Source organism: Lygodium microphyllum, chromosome 21, assembly GCF_053477565.2.
Source record: "Lygodium microphyllum isolate KBCC chromosome 21, Lygodium_microphyllum_v1.1.10, whole genome shotgun sequence".
Lineage (NCBI taxonomy): Eukaryota > Viridiplantae > Streptophyta > Polypodiopsida > Schizaeales > Lygodiaceae > Lygodium > Lygodium microphyllum.
Window position 1 is genome coordinate 43084470 of NC_141155.1, and position 15718 is coordinate 43100187.

Genomic DNA, 15718 nt, shown 5'->3' on the forward strand with positions numbered 1-15718 from the left:
CAGGGGATGGTGTTGCAAATTGAAAGGCACTTCTAGGTCACGAGCCAAAATGATGGCATGGAGTGAAACAAGAGAATGATATGTAGGATCAGACCGAAGGTTACTAATGGCATGCCGTTGCTCTGCAGTGGTCATCAGACGACTGCCAGCCTGAGCAATCTCAAGCCGATGGTTATACCAGAGACGTAAGAAAAGACTAGAAGTGGTTTGTTTGGTGGTAAGAGCTGCAAGCTCGGCGGAATCAACACATTTGGTCATTGGAGCATAAGAAGAGATTAATCGGGAGGACTGGAGATGCTTCTGAGGAAGAGTCTTGACGTACTCAGCCTGCACCAAGAGACTTTTGCGGAAGAGATGTCCATGCTCCTCCCACGTGGGATTCCATCGAGTAGCAAGTTCAAGTGCCTCATTGTCGGCAAGGCCGAGGTCAATCATAGCAAACAATTTTGCAAAGGTGGTAAACATAGAATCGAATTGGAGTAACCAACTAGCGTCGGAGGAGTTGTCCTTCGTGGCCAAGTCCGCAGCCATGCCACTAAGAGAGCGGCAAATGAGCAGAGGTTTTAGACTAGAAGGGGGATCAGGAGCGGTGGAACTAATCTGAAGATGAGGTGGAATCGGGTCCCCGTGTTCATGTTGGAGTTTAGCTTGGGATGCCTGATCCAACTGGTGGACTAGCCGAGAGAGATTGGAAGAGGAGGATGCTTCAAAGGAAGGTGAGGGCCCAAGGGAAGGTGTGAGAAGAGGGTCAGGAGGGGGTTCCTGGAGCGAGAGATGGAGATGAGGAGATAGAGGAAGGTAGTGGAAATGACTTCTTATTAGGAGGTGGTTGGTTAAGGGAAGCAGAATGGGGCGTAGACTCTGACTCGTCAATTAGACGGGGTGACTGGAGGTAGGAAGGAATGAGAAACCCGCGGATAAGACATTCAGCGCTTCGAGCAGCCTGGAGGAACGGTGGACAAAGCCCAAGAAAAAGAGATAGATGAGAAGTTAGATCATTTGGGAATCCAAATGTAGGTGTTACCCTGGTAATAGCCCTGAGCCTCCAAGAGAGCACGTGCCACCCAACACAAGGAAATTGTGGGCTTTGGAGGAGTTTGACGACGTCGACTCGGTTGCCGATGCAACGGCTTTGAGGGTGGTGAAATGGAAATGGAGGTGGTGAGGGGAGGCGAGGGCACCATTGGAAGTGAGGAAACTTCATAGGCGTGGGTTTTGAGGCGCGACTAACAGGAGTAGCATGGTGATGTTGGGCGTGCAACAACTGATGAAATAAGGAACTACCGGACTGAGAAGGGGTGGGAAGAGGAATTGGCGTTGGCCCCGCAGAAAGATCCCCTTTACTGAAAGCAGAAACTACATGGGCACCTGGAAATTGCAATGTAATGCGCTGATCAACATAGTTGATAGTGCATGGAACCTGATACTTGAAAGGTCGGCCCAAGAGAAGTTCCTTGCCCACATCTTCGCGGTTTGGAAGAACATAAAAAAGAAGAGGGTTGCTCTCAGTTGCAATAGTAAGCAAAAGCTTACATTTACCCAAGAGCGAGTAAGGTTGGCCACCATAGGGGTTAAGCTTAGTGTGAGTGGGTGTCAAGGTGGGTTGGCCCAAATCCATCTAGAGGTTATATGGAAGGGTGTTGAAGTCAGAACCTTCATCAATGAGAGCGTCAGTAGTGACCTGCTTGGCAGCAGTCAACTGGATTTGAAGGAAAGCCGGGGGAATGACAAGGTCATCCTCAGGGTCAAGTAAAGAAATGGAAACAACTCGTACATTAAAAAATGAAGAGTAATTCTGTGTGGTGCTAGATGAAGCCAACTTATGAGCATCTGCCTTCTGCCCGTAGCCTGCCTCGGCAAATCGCTTTATGAAGAGAGTCTTAAGAGCTGCGAAGGAAGCCTTCTCAGCTGGATCGAGGCCAGTAAACCAAGTACGACCCTTTCGGCGCGATAAAATATAGGCGCCATGCCTAAGGTATGCGCCCATAAAAATATAGATGATAACTCGAATACACGCTATCCTCCAATGCTTTCCACTGCCACTACTACTATCTCTACACATCAACTGAAGCATTCACAATCGTTAGTAAAATAATACAATTAAACCGACAAAAGTGAATACCTAGCAGTCTTCACCTACATAAATAAATCAATTGGTTAGAAATCAATCCTAACCTTAATTTATCACGAGTGCGCACTCTAAACTCATAAACGTTTATTAATCTAATATGTATTTTGCGGAATCACCCGCTATGGAATCACCCATGTACACACTAAATTAACGAGATGCCCGAAAAGGATAGGCGTCCCCATCGACTTCTTGCACAAAGAATCCACTTTGTGTATGAGCCCTGGTAATAAAAGTTTACAAAATCCACCGTAAAACCTTACGGAATCCATCATGGCACGGAATCCACCGTATAATATGCCTCCTAGCATCAAAGGGGGGGAGAGACTCCACACACGTGGAGTCTGCCATGCTTCCCTTTGTCCATAGGGGAGTGTTTTTATAGTGCAAGGGGGGGGGGAGAGACTCGACACACATGGAGCCCCCCATGCTTCCCTCTTCTCCAATGCATCTCCACCTCTACAAGCTCCCCATACTCCCCACTTGCTCTTCTCCTACTCCCTCTCCTCCAGTCATGCATCGACTGGGGGAAAGAGATAATCATTAAAAAAATTTGACTTAACCTTACCATTATCCATTTTTTCCCTTCAAAAAGGGTGTTTCCCCATGGGATTTTACAGTCTTCAACCCCGGCCTCGATTTCACAATGCGGAGGCCTTATTTTTGCACATGCGGGGTACAGATTAAGCTACCGGTAATTACGATGCAGGAGATAACCTTGCACAGGTTTTACGCAGCATGCAGGGAGTCAAGTTTAATAATATTTTTTTGAGTGAAAAAATTACAGCAACACGTGGTCATATCTTTGGATTTGTCATAACTTGAACACTATAACTCCAAATCTTGTGCTCTATAGTTCAATAGATTCCATTTTTAAAGCGCTTTCTAATGATAGGTCACATCATATGGTTTTGAGAAACTTATGGGCATGTTATCCGAGTGTCACTTTTTTAGTATTCAAAAAATGGAAATTGGGAGATTCCCAAACTCACTAATATTGTGTTGTTAACTATAGTTACAAGCTTTACGTCAATAGCAATACTATTTAATGGGATCTAAATTCATGATCAAAACTGACCAACAAAGTATTAAACATCTCCTTATTCATCTCTAACCCTCATATTAAATGGGCTGCTTTTATTCAAATTTTTCATTCACTTATTCAATATCATCCTGGAAAAGAGAATGTTGTTGCTGATGCCTTAAGTAGAAGACCGAGTATCCATTATATCTTCGCTATATCTTTTATTCCCCTATCCCTATGAAAGATACCTATGAACAAGATCCCAAGTTTTCAAGCTGATTGGAATAAGTTAGTTGCAAATAATTGGATTCCAATTGATTCATTATCTTATTCTAATGGATTTATCTTTTATGAGAAAAGCTTGTGTGTAACTATTCCATTTAGATCATTTGTGTTGCATGAAATTCATTGTCTCCCATATCAAGGCCATAGAGGTATTATTTCTACTTTGTGTACATTAGTTAAAAAAATTTACTGGCCACATATAGAATTTGATGTTTCTAACTTTGTATCTAAGTGTTTAATTTATCAAAGAGTTAAGTGACACCATGGTAAGCAATATGGTTTATTAATGCCTTTATCGATTCCTGAACAACCATGGGAATATATTTCAATGGATTTTATAACTTGTTTTCGGAACACCCAAGCTAATCATGATATGATTTGGACTATTGTAGATCGATTTAGCAAACAAGCATATTTCCTTCCATGCAAGAAAACATTAACTGCATCTTAAGGTGCTCAATTGTTTTGGAGAACTGTTTTCACTAACCATGGTTTGCCAAAAGTTATTATTTCTGATTGTGATTATAGATTTTGCAATAATTTTTGGACTACTTTGTTTGCTAATTTAAGTATAAAGATTGATTTTTCATCTACATTTCAGCCTGAAACAAATGGGCAAACAAAAGCTACTAATAATACAATTTTAGATCTTTTGCATGCATACACAATTTCAAAACCACAAACATGGGATACACACTTGCATTTACTTCAGTTTGCATACAATAATACACCACATATAGCTACATAGAAAGCACCTTTTTAAATCATTTATGGACATAGATTGCCTACACCAGTTATATCATTATCAAACAAAGTTAAAGCTGCTGATGATATTGCCAATATGCATGCTACTATTTTTGCTTAAGTTAAAGACATGATTGCGAAAGCCCAACAATCATACACAAAACAAACTAACAAGAAAAAAAAAACTATGAGTTTCAAAATTGATGATTATGTTTGGTTACGCATTGAAAAGAGAAGATTATAAAGTTTTGAGAAAGACCCTGCTGTTAAGTTAGCCCCTAGATTTTATGGACCTTTTAAGATCATTCAAAAAATCAATGACAATGCATTTAAATTAGAACTACCCCAACACTGGAACATCCACAATACTTTTCATATCAGTTTATTATGACCTTTTAGAAGCCACTTACCTGTTCACCCTATCTATGAAAACCCTCCTTTGTTAAAAGAAGAAACTGAAATCCTTGAACTCGAAACTATTCTAGACACTGACTTTATGATCACTAGAACTGGCTGTAGATATTCTGGATATTTGGTTAAGTGTAAAAATCATATTGTTGAAGAGGCCCAATGGATGCACGCCCGCGACTTAAGTGCTTACCCCTCAGTGCTTGCTCCACATTGAGCTTAGCAATTGAGGACAATTGCTATCCCACCCGAGGGGTATGATGCTAGGAGGCATATTCCACGGTGGATTCTGTGAGGTTTTTCGGTGGATTCCGTAAAACTATATTTATTTGGCAAGGCTCGTACACAAGGTGGATTCCTTGTGCGAGAAGTTGATAGGGACGCCTGCCTTTTTAGGCATCAAGTCAATTTAATGTGCACGTGGGTGATTTCACAAAATACATATTTAAATTAATGGACGTATATGAGTTTAGAGTATACTCGTATTAAATTAAGGTTAGGACAGAGTTCCAATCTATTTATTAAATTAAGGTTAGGACAGAGTTCCAACCTATTTATTTATTCTGTAGCTAAAGACTGCTAGGTATTTACGTTTGTCGATTTAATGTTATTATTTTTTAACAATTGTGAATGCTTCGATTGATGTGTAGAGCAGGCTGAGGTGGCATTGGGAAGCACTGGGCGATAGCGTGTATTCAAATTATCTAAGAAAAAATATCATTTTTGATGGGCGCGCATCTTATTATTAAAGGCATGGTGCTAATATTTATTTAGGCATGCTTATTTATTAAAGTGCTTTATAAATATTTATTATTTTATATGCGCATGGACGTACGGTTTAAATATTTCATTATTGGACATTGTATTTGGGCACAGCCTGACTTTTGGGCCACCAACCACTATGAGTTCATCTCAACCCTCTGACCTCGAATATGTAAAGTCGAATTTACGTGAGCTTCCACAAAAACGAACAGCTTCACGACTTTCAGGTCTTCCAACCACTTGATCCTCTTTAGGTTGGTGTGTAGATAAGCAAACCGATGGGCGGCTATATAGTAGATTCCTGAAGCACCCATCCATCTTCATTCCATGTACAAAGGTGATGGATTATAGATCTGCTCCAGGATGTTCATCATCCCAATTCTTTGTCTATAAAGCGGAGAATGTATTGCAGTCATAAACATGACTCGAAATACCAAGAACTTTCTCCACGCTTTGTAATTCTGCAAGACAGCATTGAAGGTAAGTAAATGTTTGGACAACAACATTTGCTTTACTTCATCTTATTATAATTTCATAAAAACAATTCCGTTGTTGGTCGGCTCTGATACCAACTGTAACGTGACCACTAGTATCATCCAGGAGACGTCTTAGCACTCCGTCGGAAAGGAAGTCTAGAAAGCTCCGCCCGGCACTCCCATGGAATGTTACGGGATTTGCGATCTAGGGCTTTCGGTGTCTGCCATGTAGCGGAAGTATTCCGGCCGTTCCCACTTAGGATCGACCTGAATTAGGGTTTTCCTGATTGGCCATTTCCTAACAGCAACTAGCGTCAGACCCAAGCGAACTACTTTACGTAGAAACGCCAGGTATGAAGCGGATTCACGCTGCACTTGGTTCAAGGATAATGGGAAACGAGAGGGATGCAGAGCTCAACCTCTCTGCCATAAGGCATAGTCCCATTCCGTTCCCCTAAAACAGCGCAAATTAGGTTAAGACATATCTCTAGGTCAACGCTTTTGTTGTTCGTGTCTTTTGACGATCATCCTGTTGTTCCTCGTGATTTGAGAAAAGTTCTCGGCCAACCGGGACCACCCAACCGTAGGACGGACCCATGGCCCATCCTCCGCACTTTCCTCAGGTTGTTTTAGTTATGTATTTATCTAATACATTAGTTGGACATGTAACAACCAGCTTCTTTAATTAACCCGTTAAGCACTGGTTCCTTCACGTAATCTTATCACTTGACATAGAAAAACAATATCAGAGAAGTTCTTTATTAACAGGTCATCATGTTTATCTTTGAAATACAAGGAGTTCTGCCCGTAGGCTTATCCACAATCCGCTCGAAGGCTATCCAGCAATCCACAGGGATCACTATTCCAAGTTTTCGCCCGTAGACTAGTATGCGGGCCTCGAGATCCAATCCCGAGTCACGTTAGCCTCTTGTGCAAGACCCGGAAGGCGAGGGATTTATGGCCAGAGCCCCCGTGGCACCCAAGCATCCTCCTGCTCCGAGTAGCGCTTAACGGAAAGATCTCTCGCGGCGGGTTCGGTTCACGTTCCCGGCGCGGTCAACAACCCCCTTGCTTAGGGTCAGGCAGGCAGTCGGGGGTAACTAAAGCTGTCTCTCCCTTTAGGCCTTCCACCTGAAGTATAGATATTTATTTATTTTGTAATTCATTGGTCAAACAAGTCAAACAGTGCTCTAAAATCTCTAGCAAGCATAAACATTTCCATTGATCGATTTTGTTGTTGGCAACTACTAAGGAAGGAATCCTTCCTTTCGAATGCATCCAACACTCGATCCGCGGTGTCTTGCAACTTGGCAAGATCCCTTATATTCTGGGTTAGGGCGTACCCTATTAACCCAACTTGGTTAAACCCTAAAGTTCATTGGATACTTCAGTTTCTGTTTTTCAACCTTCCTTACTGAGAAGGATATCAAAGTATACATCCTCTTGCAAGATAACTTGTGTAAGGATCCGCCATCCTTGTTGCGAGAATTTAGCCTTTCTTCTTGTGATTCAATCACAAGACCATATGACTCCGCACTTGCTGCGCAAGTCATGCATCGTATTATGTGATAATGGAGTTACGAAACAATCCGTTTCAGTTTCTTTAAGCTGACATTGTTAGTTCTAGGGTTTCTTAGCTTTATTATTTTCTTTTAAGGAACTCAGGGACAAACCCTAGTTCCTTTTACATTTACAATTTACTAATCCTACAATCAGGGAATGTGGGCAAGTATTTAAGGTATTAACGTTTCTTGGATTTTAATTCATTCCCAATGAATATTTTGCAGCATAGGTATTTCTAAGTCTATATTAATTTGGTTAACTTTAGAAGGTAATATCGAGATTACCTCCGCATGATTTGTTATCTACGTGTCAATTGATTTTTCAATCATGTATTTTATCAATTTGAGGTTAGGTTAAATCCAACTAATCTTCCCTTTTCTTTGCGAACAAACTCGTGCTAAATAAGCAACCTTTTCCTTGCTAAATTATGCAGTTATAGAATTTATGCATCGTAAGAGTCCTTTCATGATTTGAATTTTCCATGCATAAAGCTATTTGAAAAAAATTACGTTTATGCTTTATTTATTTTGCATGTTCCATTAAACTGAATTCCTTCGTCATGAATAACTAGGACAAAATATATCCTATCCCTAACAATTCATCTTGCATGATTGAATTACAACGATATAAAATTAAGAAGGAAAAACTTGGGTTTGGGGTGAGATATCCACATGGATACCGGGAGATGACCCTCCCGCAGCTATTCCTCGGACTTTCTTAGGAAGCAGCTTTACACTCCTTTTCGGAATTCCACCATCGCTCCCTTGCACATCAATACTCTTCTTCTCTTTTTCGAGTAGGGAAAAAAACCAAGTCCCAAGGGTATTTTGGAAAGGCAAGGAGCAGTTAAGGTTTTAACCACGAGTAGGGGGGTAATAAGACCTTTAAGGTCTTAGTTCTTTTGGGAGGGAAAGGCTTACAAAGCCCAAGGAAAAGGCCCTATAGGGGTTACACAAGGGGGGGAGTAACAAGCCCAAAAGAAAGGGGCTTGAGGGCTAACTACGGGGGAAAAAAGGTTTAAATTACGGGGCTCCAACACCCATGGGATGAGGGGGCTTAAAACACGGGGGGTGTGTGTGTGTGGTTCCAAAGGCACAAGAAGGGGGCCTTGGGAGATATTTGGACATGGGAGTGAAAGGTATAGGAAGGGGGGTCTTGGAGGGATTTTAGGACACGGGGGGTGAAAAGGGATTAGGGGTTTTAGAACCCAGGGGGGAAAATGAAAGGCAACACAAGGGGGTGAAGGGAACACAAGGGGGGTGAAAGGAACACAAGGGGGGTGAAAGGGGGTTAGGAGGATTTAAGAAAACCCGGGGGTGAAAGGGTGAAAAGGGGAAAAGGTGAAAGGGGGAAAAGGGGGCTTATCTAGCCCCCTTAGTTCTAAGCTTCATACGTGGCCAGGAGAGGGAGATTGACGCCGTGACGGTGACGGGCTGGTGGCGCTTCTGTGTGGCGACGGGGCCTTGCGACTGAAGGCGGGGTGCTGGACTCCTGTAGAGGGTATCACACCCTCACGAAGGAGAAGGCTCACTCCCTCCTTTTGGCATTCGGACGGCGTTCAGCATCGACTGTCCACCATGGACAATGCACTCACCGTAAAGACTCAAAGAAGGGTTTGGTGGCTCCTCTTCGCCCTTCGTACACCTCCTCCTCTTCTTCGCGAATGGCGGCGGTGGTAGTGAGAAGCCTTCTTTCTCTCTTTCTCTCCCTCTCAGCAAGATGGTCGCTCTCCCTCTCGCTTTCTTTTGTGAATGTGCAAAATGTAATGCGCTCGGGTTTCGGCCCACGTTTTTTTGCTCTAGGTACCATCGCTATTTTCGTCGCTATTTGTAGTCGCTAATCAGCGTTCCTATGGCATGATATCCTTGTAGTATAAATTTTCTGTAAAAGCTAGTAAGACCTAATAAAGAATGTAATTCGTGCACATTTTTAGGTATCAGCCAATTCAAAATTGCTTGTCCTAAGTATTAAATTTGGGTTTGAAAAAATTCACTCTTTTCAGAATGAGCATATTATTGATTCTCTTTCAATAATTTGAAAACCAAATATAAATGTTCATAATGCTTGTTATCATTCTTACTGAAAATCAATATGTCATAAAAAAAAACAATTACACAATGCTGATGTTTCAAAAATATGTGGTTCATTAAACGACTGAATGTGGCTGGTCCATTAGTTAAAACAAAAGACATAACAAGGAATTCATAATGACCAAATTGAGTTCAAAATGTAGTTTTGAAACTATCAAGTGTATCCAATCGTACTTGATGATATCCAGATTTAAGATCTATTTTGCTAAATATTATGGCCCCTTATAGTTTATCCATGAGGTTGTCTACCCTAGGAATCAGATATCTATTCTTGACAATAATCTTGTTTAGGGAGCAATAATCAATGCACATCCTATAGGTGTTATTTTTCTTCTTGACTAACAGGACAGGTGCACTAAAAGGAGAACTACTGGGCCTAATGAGTCCTCGAGTTAACAATTCTTTAACTTGGGTTTGAATTTATTTTTGTTCAATTTGATTATGTCTATAAGGTGCTTTACATAGTGGTTGTGAACTAGGAATTATGTTTATCTTATGATATTCATAACTTGTAGGTGGTAAGCCAGGTGGTAAGTCAGTAGCAAAACAATCTTTAAATTGTGAAAGAAATTGTGCATGCCTAGGATGCATCTGATTTTCGTTAGCTTCAATTTCATTCACCCATAATAAATATGATTTGCTACCTTTTTTTAATACATGTTTAGCCTGTGTGTGACTAAGCAATGGAAAATTATCTAAAGTATGTGTATCATGTAATGTGGTTTTTTTCCCATTAGAATAAATCTTCATTGAATGAGTGGAATAATCTATATTGGGATTATATTTATGACTCCAAGGCATTCCTAAAATTATATGATGCCAGGAGGATATTCCACGGTGGATTCCGTGCCACGGTGGACTCCGTGAGGTTTTACGGTGGATTCCGTAAACTTAGATGACCGGGGCTCATACACAAAGTGGATTCTTTGTGCGAGAAGTTGATGGGGACGCCTGTCCTTTTCGGGCGTTTCATTAATTTAGTGTGTACATGGGTGATTCCATAGCGGGTGATTCCGCAAAATGTATATTAAATTAATAAACATTTATGAGTTTAGAGTGCGCACTCGTAATAAATTAAGGTTAGGATTTATTTCTAACCAGTTGATTTATTTATGTAGCTGAAGACTGCTAGGTATTCACTTTTGTCGGTTTAATTGTATTATTTTACTAACGATTGTGAATGCTTCAGTTGATGTGTAGAGATAGCAGCAGTGGCGGAGGAAAGCATTGGAGTCTAGCGAGTATTCGACCTTTGGATTATATTTTGATAGGTGCCACGCCTATATTTTGTTATGTCTATTGAGGCATTGATTATTGATTATTATTTTGTATGCGCCTATGCGCACGGATATGTTATTTCTATTTGGACATTGAGATTGGGCGTGCCAGACTCTATGGGCACCGTCCATTAGCTTTATTTCCTATTTTTGTAGAAAGCAAACTCAAAAGCTAAAAGCTTGTCATATTTTTGTGAGCATGAAGATGGAAATATACATAAAATACATACTTTGTGAAGCGCTCACACAAGGCATGGGGGGAGATTGAACCCAATTGGTCTCTTGCTTCTTGTCGTCCATGCTTTTACATTGTTTTTTGTGCAAAAAGGTAGAGTTCATTGTTCTTGGGGACCTTCCGGGATTCACTACGTGAGCATATTGCGACCGATCTGCGCACCAGTGGTATCAGAGCGGAGCTGAGATCAAGAGCTTCCAATCGCTACCCATCTCGTGCGAAGGCGGAGCTCCTGGAACGATCGGGCTCTACAGTCAATCTCGTCGCGAACCGTCGATACAGGCAGACTTCTGGAGATCAAGAACCCCTGTTTCTACTCTCAGATCGCGAAGGACCAGGCTGTAGAGGCGGAGGGCCACGCATTCATCTCCATCATCAAGTTATCAAAATAGAGAGATAAGCTTTCTTCATATCATAGTTAATTACTTCAAAAAGGCTTAATACTAAGCTTAGAAGCTTCAAAGAAGCTTCAAGCTTCAAATTTTTCGCCGTGGTATCTCGAAAGGTGTCCGCGTTTTTCGCGCCGTGCAGAAAACGGCCCCCCCACGAAAATCACACGATTAAGCTTATAGCTTAATCCATTAAAGCTAAGTCACATTACTCAAGTCAGACAAGACAAATTTTCACTCTGCAAGTCAGCAACTCCGGGTCCTGCACTTCTGAAGTCAAGTCCTGCAAGTCGACTGGAATCAAGTTCTGCAAGTTCACTAAGTTCTGCAAGTCTGCAACTCTGCAAGTCGGCTAAGTCTGCAACTCTGCAAGTCAGACTAGTCAACTGGAGTCAGAACTGACTAGTGCTCAAAACTCCTAGAAGGGCTGTTCCTGCGCAGAAACTCTGAACTGCAAAGTTGTTCGTGGCAATGTATTCTACCCATCCACAGGTCTGCTGAAGTATTTTCAGCATACGAAGAAGGAAATATTGCAGATTTTCTGAAAATTGAGAAAGAAATACCCAAAAGTACATAGCCTTGTAACCCCGAATTTGAGCTACGCTCATCCCGCTAACCTGATTTTGAGTGAGAAAGGTCTTTTGAGTTTTACAGGATGACGGAACCACATATGGATGATCCTATGGCTGAAGACGACCTACCTGAGCCTACCATGGAACAAAAGCTGGATCTAATCATGCTGTAATTGGAAGAAGAATGAAGGGCTAGGCAAGCATTGCAAGCGCAATTGACAAAATTACAAATAGCGTCTACCGACAAAGAAGAACCTCAAGCTGAAGATTTGATTCGACGTACCATCGACGCCACTCTTGAAGCTCAAACCATTCGCAAGGAATCAAAGATAAGTAAACGAAGTTTCAAATTTCGCACTTTCAATGGCATACGAGAAGGAAAGACTGTTTTATCATTCATTAGCCAGTTTTATGACTATTTCCATGAGGAAACTTATCCAGAAAAAGATAAAATCAAGTGTGTTACTAATCATTTGGTAGACAGAGCATCACTTTGGTGGACTGTAGTACGCAAGAGCATAGAATGTCCTGCTACTTGGGAAGATTTCAAGAAGAAGTTCATGGAGAATTTCCTTCCACCGCAATTTCATGAGAAGGCTATCAAGCAATGGGATTTACTTCAACAACGGGATCGTGAGCCTATACCACAGTATACAGAGCGTTTTTGGAATGCACTCCTACAGCTACGCATGCTTGAAGACGTACCAGAGACGACACATAAGCGGAAGTATATGTCTGGACTTCTTGGACATTACTACGCTGAAGTGAACATGTTCAAGCCTGCTACCCTTGAAGACGCCATCTCACTAGCTCTCGACACTGAAGATAAGTTACGCAGTAGAGACAGACGACCACAGCAATTCCAAGCCAATGGTAATTATGAATCTAAACAATTCAATTCCAATTTTACAAGGTTTAATCCAGGTCGTTTCTCTTCACCATCTTTCCGCAAGAATTGGGCTAAACCACCTGTATTACCATCCAATGTCAATCCAAATCCTAAGCCTATTCCACAAGCAAATCCAAATGTACCCAGACTTCCAGCTATTGCAAATAATGTAACCAAAGGCAAGCCAATAGTATGCTATAAATGTCACCAACCTGGACATCTCGCAGCAAATTGTCATTCAAAGAAGCCACCAGCTCATCTCAACTATCTTGGAGCCATGGACGAAGACGAGCATGAGGATATGCCTGATTTCATTGAAGATGATGATGACACTACTACTACTCCCGACACTTTACCAGGTATGCCTACTCCACATTCATTATTGACTATGAAATGTTTGGTGCATGGAAAGAAAAAGACTATCTTGCATGATGACGGTAGTACTCATGACTTTATTTTAGCAAAATTGGTAAAGGAATTGAAATTACAGACTGTACCTACGCATTATCGCATAAAAGCTGCATTTTTAGGTACTAGGTATAATGGTACACAAGAAGTTCAAGATTTAGAAATTCAAATTGGTTCATATACTGAAAGAAGAAATTTCTTAGTTGTTCCATTACAGTCGAGTGACATTATTCTAGGAATGCCTTGGCGACACCAGCATAATCCAAATATAGATTATTCCACATACACAATGAATATTAATTTTCAAGGAAAATCTATTACATTATATGGTATGCATGCATCTAATGTTTTTCCACTGCTTTCGCATACTCAAGCAAAACGTGCATTACGCAAGAGTACTAAATCATATCTCATTTGGGTGAACGAATTGCACGCAAAGGAAAATCATATGCACCCTAGGCATAAGGAATTTCTTGCATATTTTAAGGACTGTTTTGCAGAAGACCTACCACCAGGTTTACCTCCTTCACGTCCAGAAGACCATAAGATTGATTTAATTCCTGGCACACAACCACCTTGCAAAGCACCATATAGGCACAATCAGATAGAGCAAAAAGAAATCCAGAGTCAAGTTGAAGAATTACTAAATAGAGGTTTAATTCGACCTAGCAGTTCTCCATTCGGTGCACCTGTACTCTTAGTCAAGAAAAAGAATAATACCTATCGTATGTGTATTGACTACCGAGCTTTAAATAAGATCACTGTAAAGAATAGGTATCATATACCTAGAGTTGATGACCTTATCGACAAACTGCAAGGATCTTCTATATTTAGTAAAATTGACCTTAAGTCTGGATATCATCAGGTGAGACTAGATAAATCTGACATATTTAAGACTGCATTCAGAACACAGTTTGGCCATTATGAATTCTTAGTCATGCCATTCGGATTGACTAATGCACCTGCCACCTTTAGTAGAATGATGAACCGTATCTTTCTGAAATATCAGTACTGTGTGATTGTTTTCTTTGATGATATTTTGGTGTTTAGTCAAAATGAGAAAGAGCATTATGAGCATTTGACATTAGTTTTTCAATTATTGAAAGAAAATCAATTGTTTGCAAATCCTGAAAAGAGTGAATTCTTTAAGACAGAAATTGAGTATTTAGGTCATATTGTATCATCTGAAGGAATTAAAGTTGATCCTAAGAAAATTGATGCAATATTGAATTGGCCTGTTCCTAAAAACGTGCATGAGTTATGCTCATTCCTTGGTCTTGCTAGTTTCTATAGGAAGTTTGTACGTAAATTTTCATTACTTGCTTTACCATTAACAAAACTTCTTAAGAAAGGAATTGTTCATCAATGGACTGAAAATCAACAGAAATCCTTTGATTTACTGAAACGTGCATTAACCAATGCCCCTGTTCTACAGTTGCCTGACTTTAATAGACCATTCTTTCTAGTTGTGACCGATGCTAGCGGATCAGGAATAGGAGCCGTACTAATGCAAGACAACCATCAAATAGCATATTCTAGTACTAAGCTGAAACCCTCTGAGCTGAAATATTCCACTTATGACAAAGAACTATTAGCAGTAGTACAAGCATTACGACAGTGGAAACACTACTTAATGGGTTCAGAATTCATGATAAAGACCGACCAGCAAAGCATTAGACATTTACTTAGCCAACCCCAAATTTCTGACCCACCCTATTTATGAAAACCCACCTTTATTAGAGGAAGAGACTGAAATACTTGAACCAGAAGCCATCATAATTTTAATTGAATGCATACAATAATCTATGTCAGGATTACACTGATGACGCCAAGGTATACCTAAGATAATATCACTAGACTGCAAAGGTACAACTAGAAAATTCCTTCGTTTAGTATATTCACCAATTTTAATTTCTAAATTATGCACCTCTTGTGTTCCATTATATCTTGTGCCTAGGAATGCTGCTTTAATGCGATAATGTGTAGAAATAGTTTGTAAATTCAATTCTTTTACTAACTTTGCAAAAATAAAATCATGTGTGCTACCATCATCATGCAACATAATCTTTTATTTACCATGCACAAAACATTTCATTGTCAACAAAGAATGTGGAGTTGGCATACCTGGTAAAGTATCTGAAGGAGTACCAATGTCTTCATCATCTTCCGTAAAGTGAGGCATTTCCTCACGTTCTTCTTCTTCCATTGCTCCAAGATAATTGATATGGACAGGTGGCTTTTTCGATTGACAATTGGCTGCTAGATGTCCAGGTTGATGGCATTTGTAACAAACTATGGGTTTGGCTTTAGATACATTGTTGGCAATGGCAGGAAGTTTAGGAATATTAGGATTTGGCTGTGAGGATGGCTTAGGGTTTTGATTGGTATTTGATGACACTGACTATATGACCACTAGAACTGGCTGAAGGTATTCTAGATATCTAGTTAAATTTAAGAACCATCCTGTC

At 40.6% G+C, this 15718-nt stretch overlaps 1 pseudogene; it reads right to left on the reverse strand.

Moving 5' to 3' along the window:
• Nucleotides 1-1618: 1618 nt before the first annotated feature.
• Nucleotides 1619-15718, reverse strand: part of LOC148017941 (very-long-chain 3-oxoacyl-CoA reductase 1-like) — a 48750-nt pseudogene continuing 34650 nt past the window's right edge.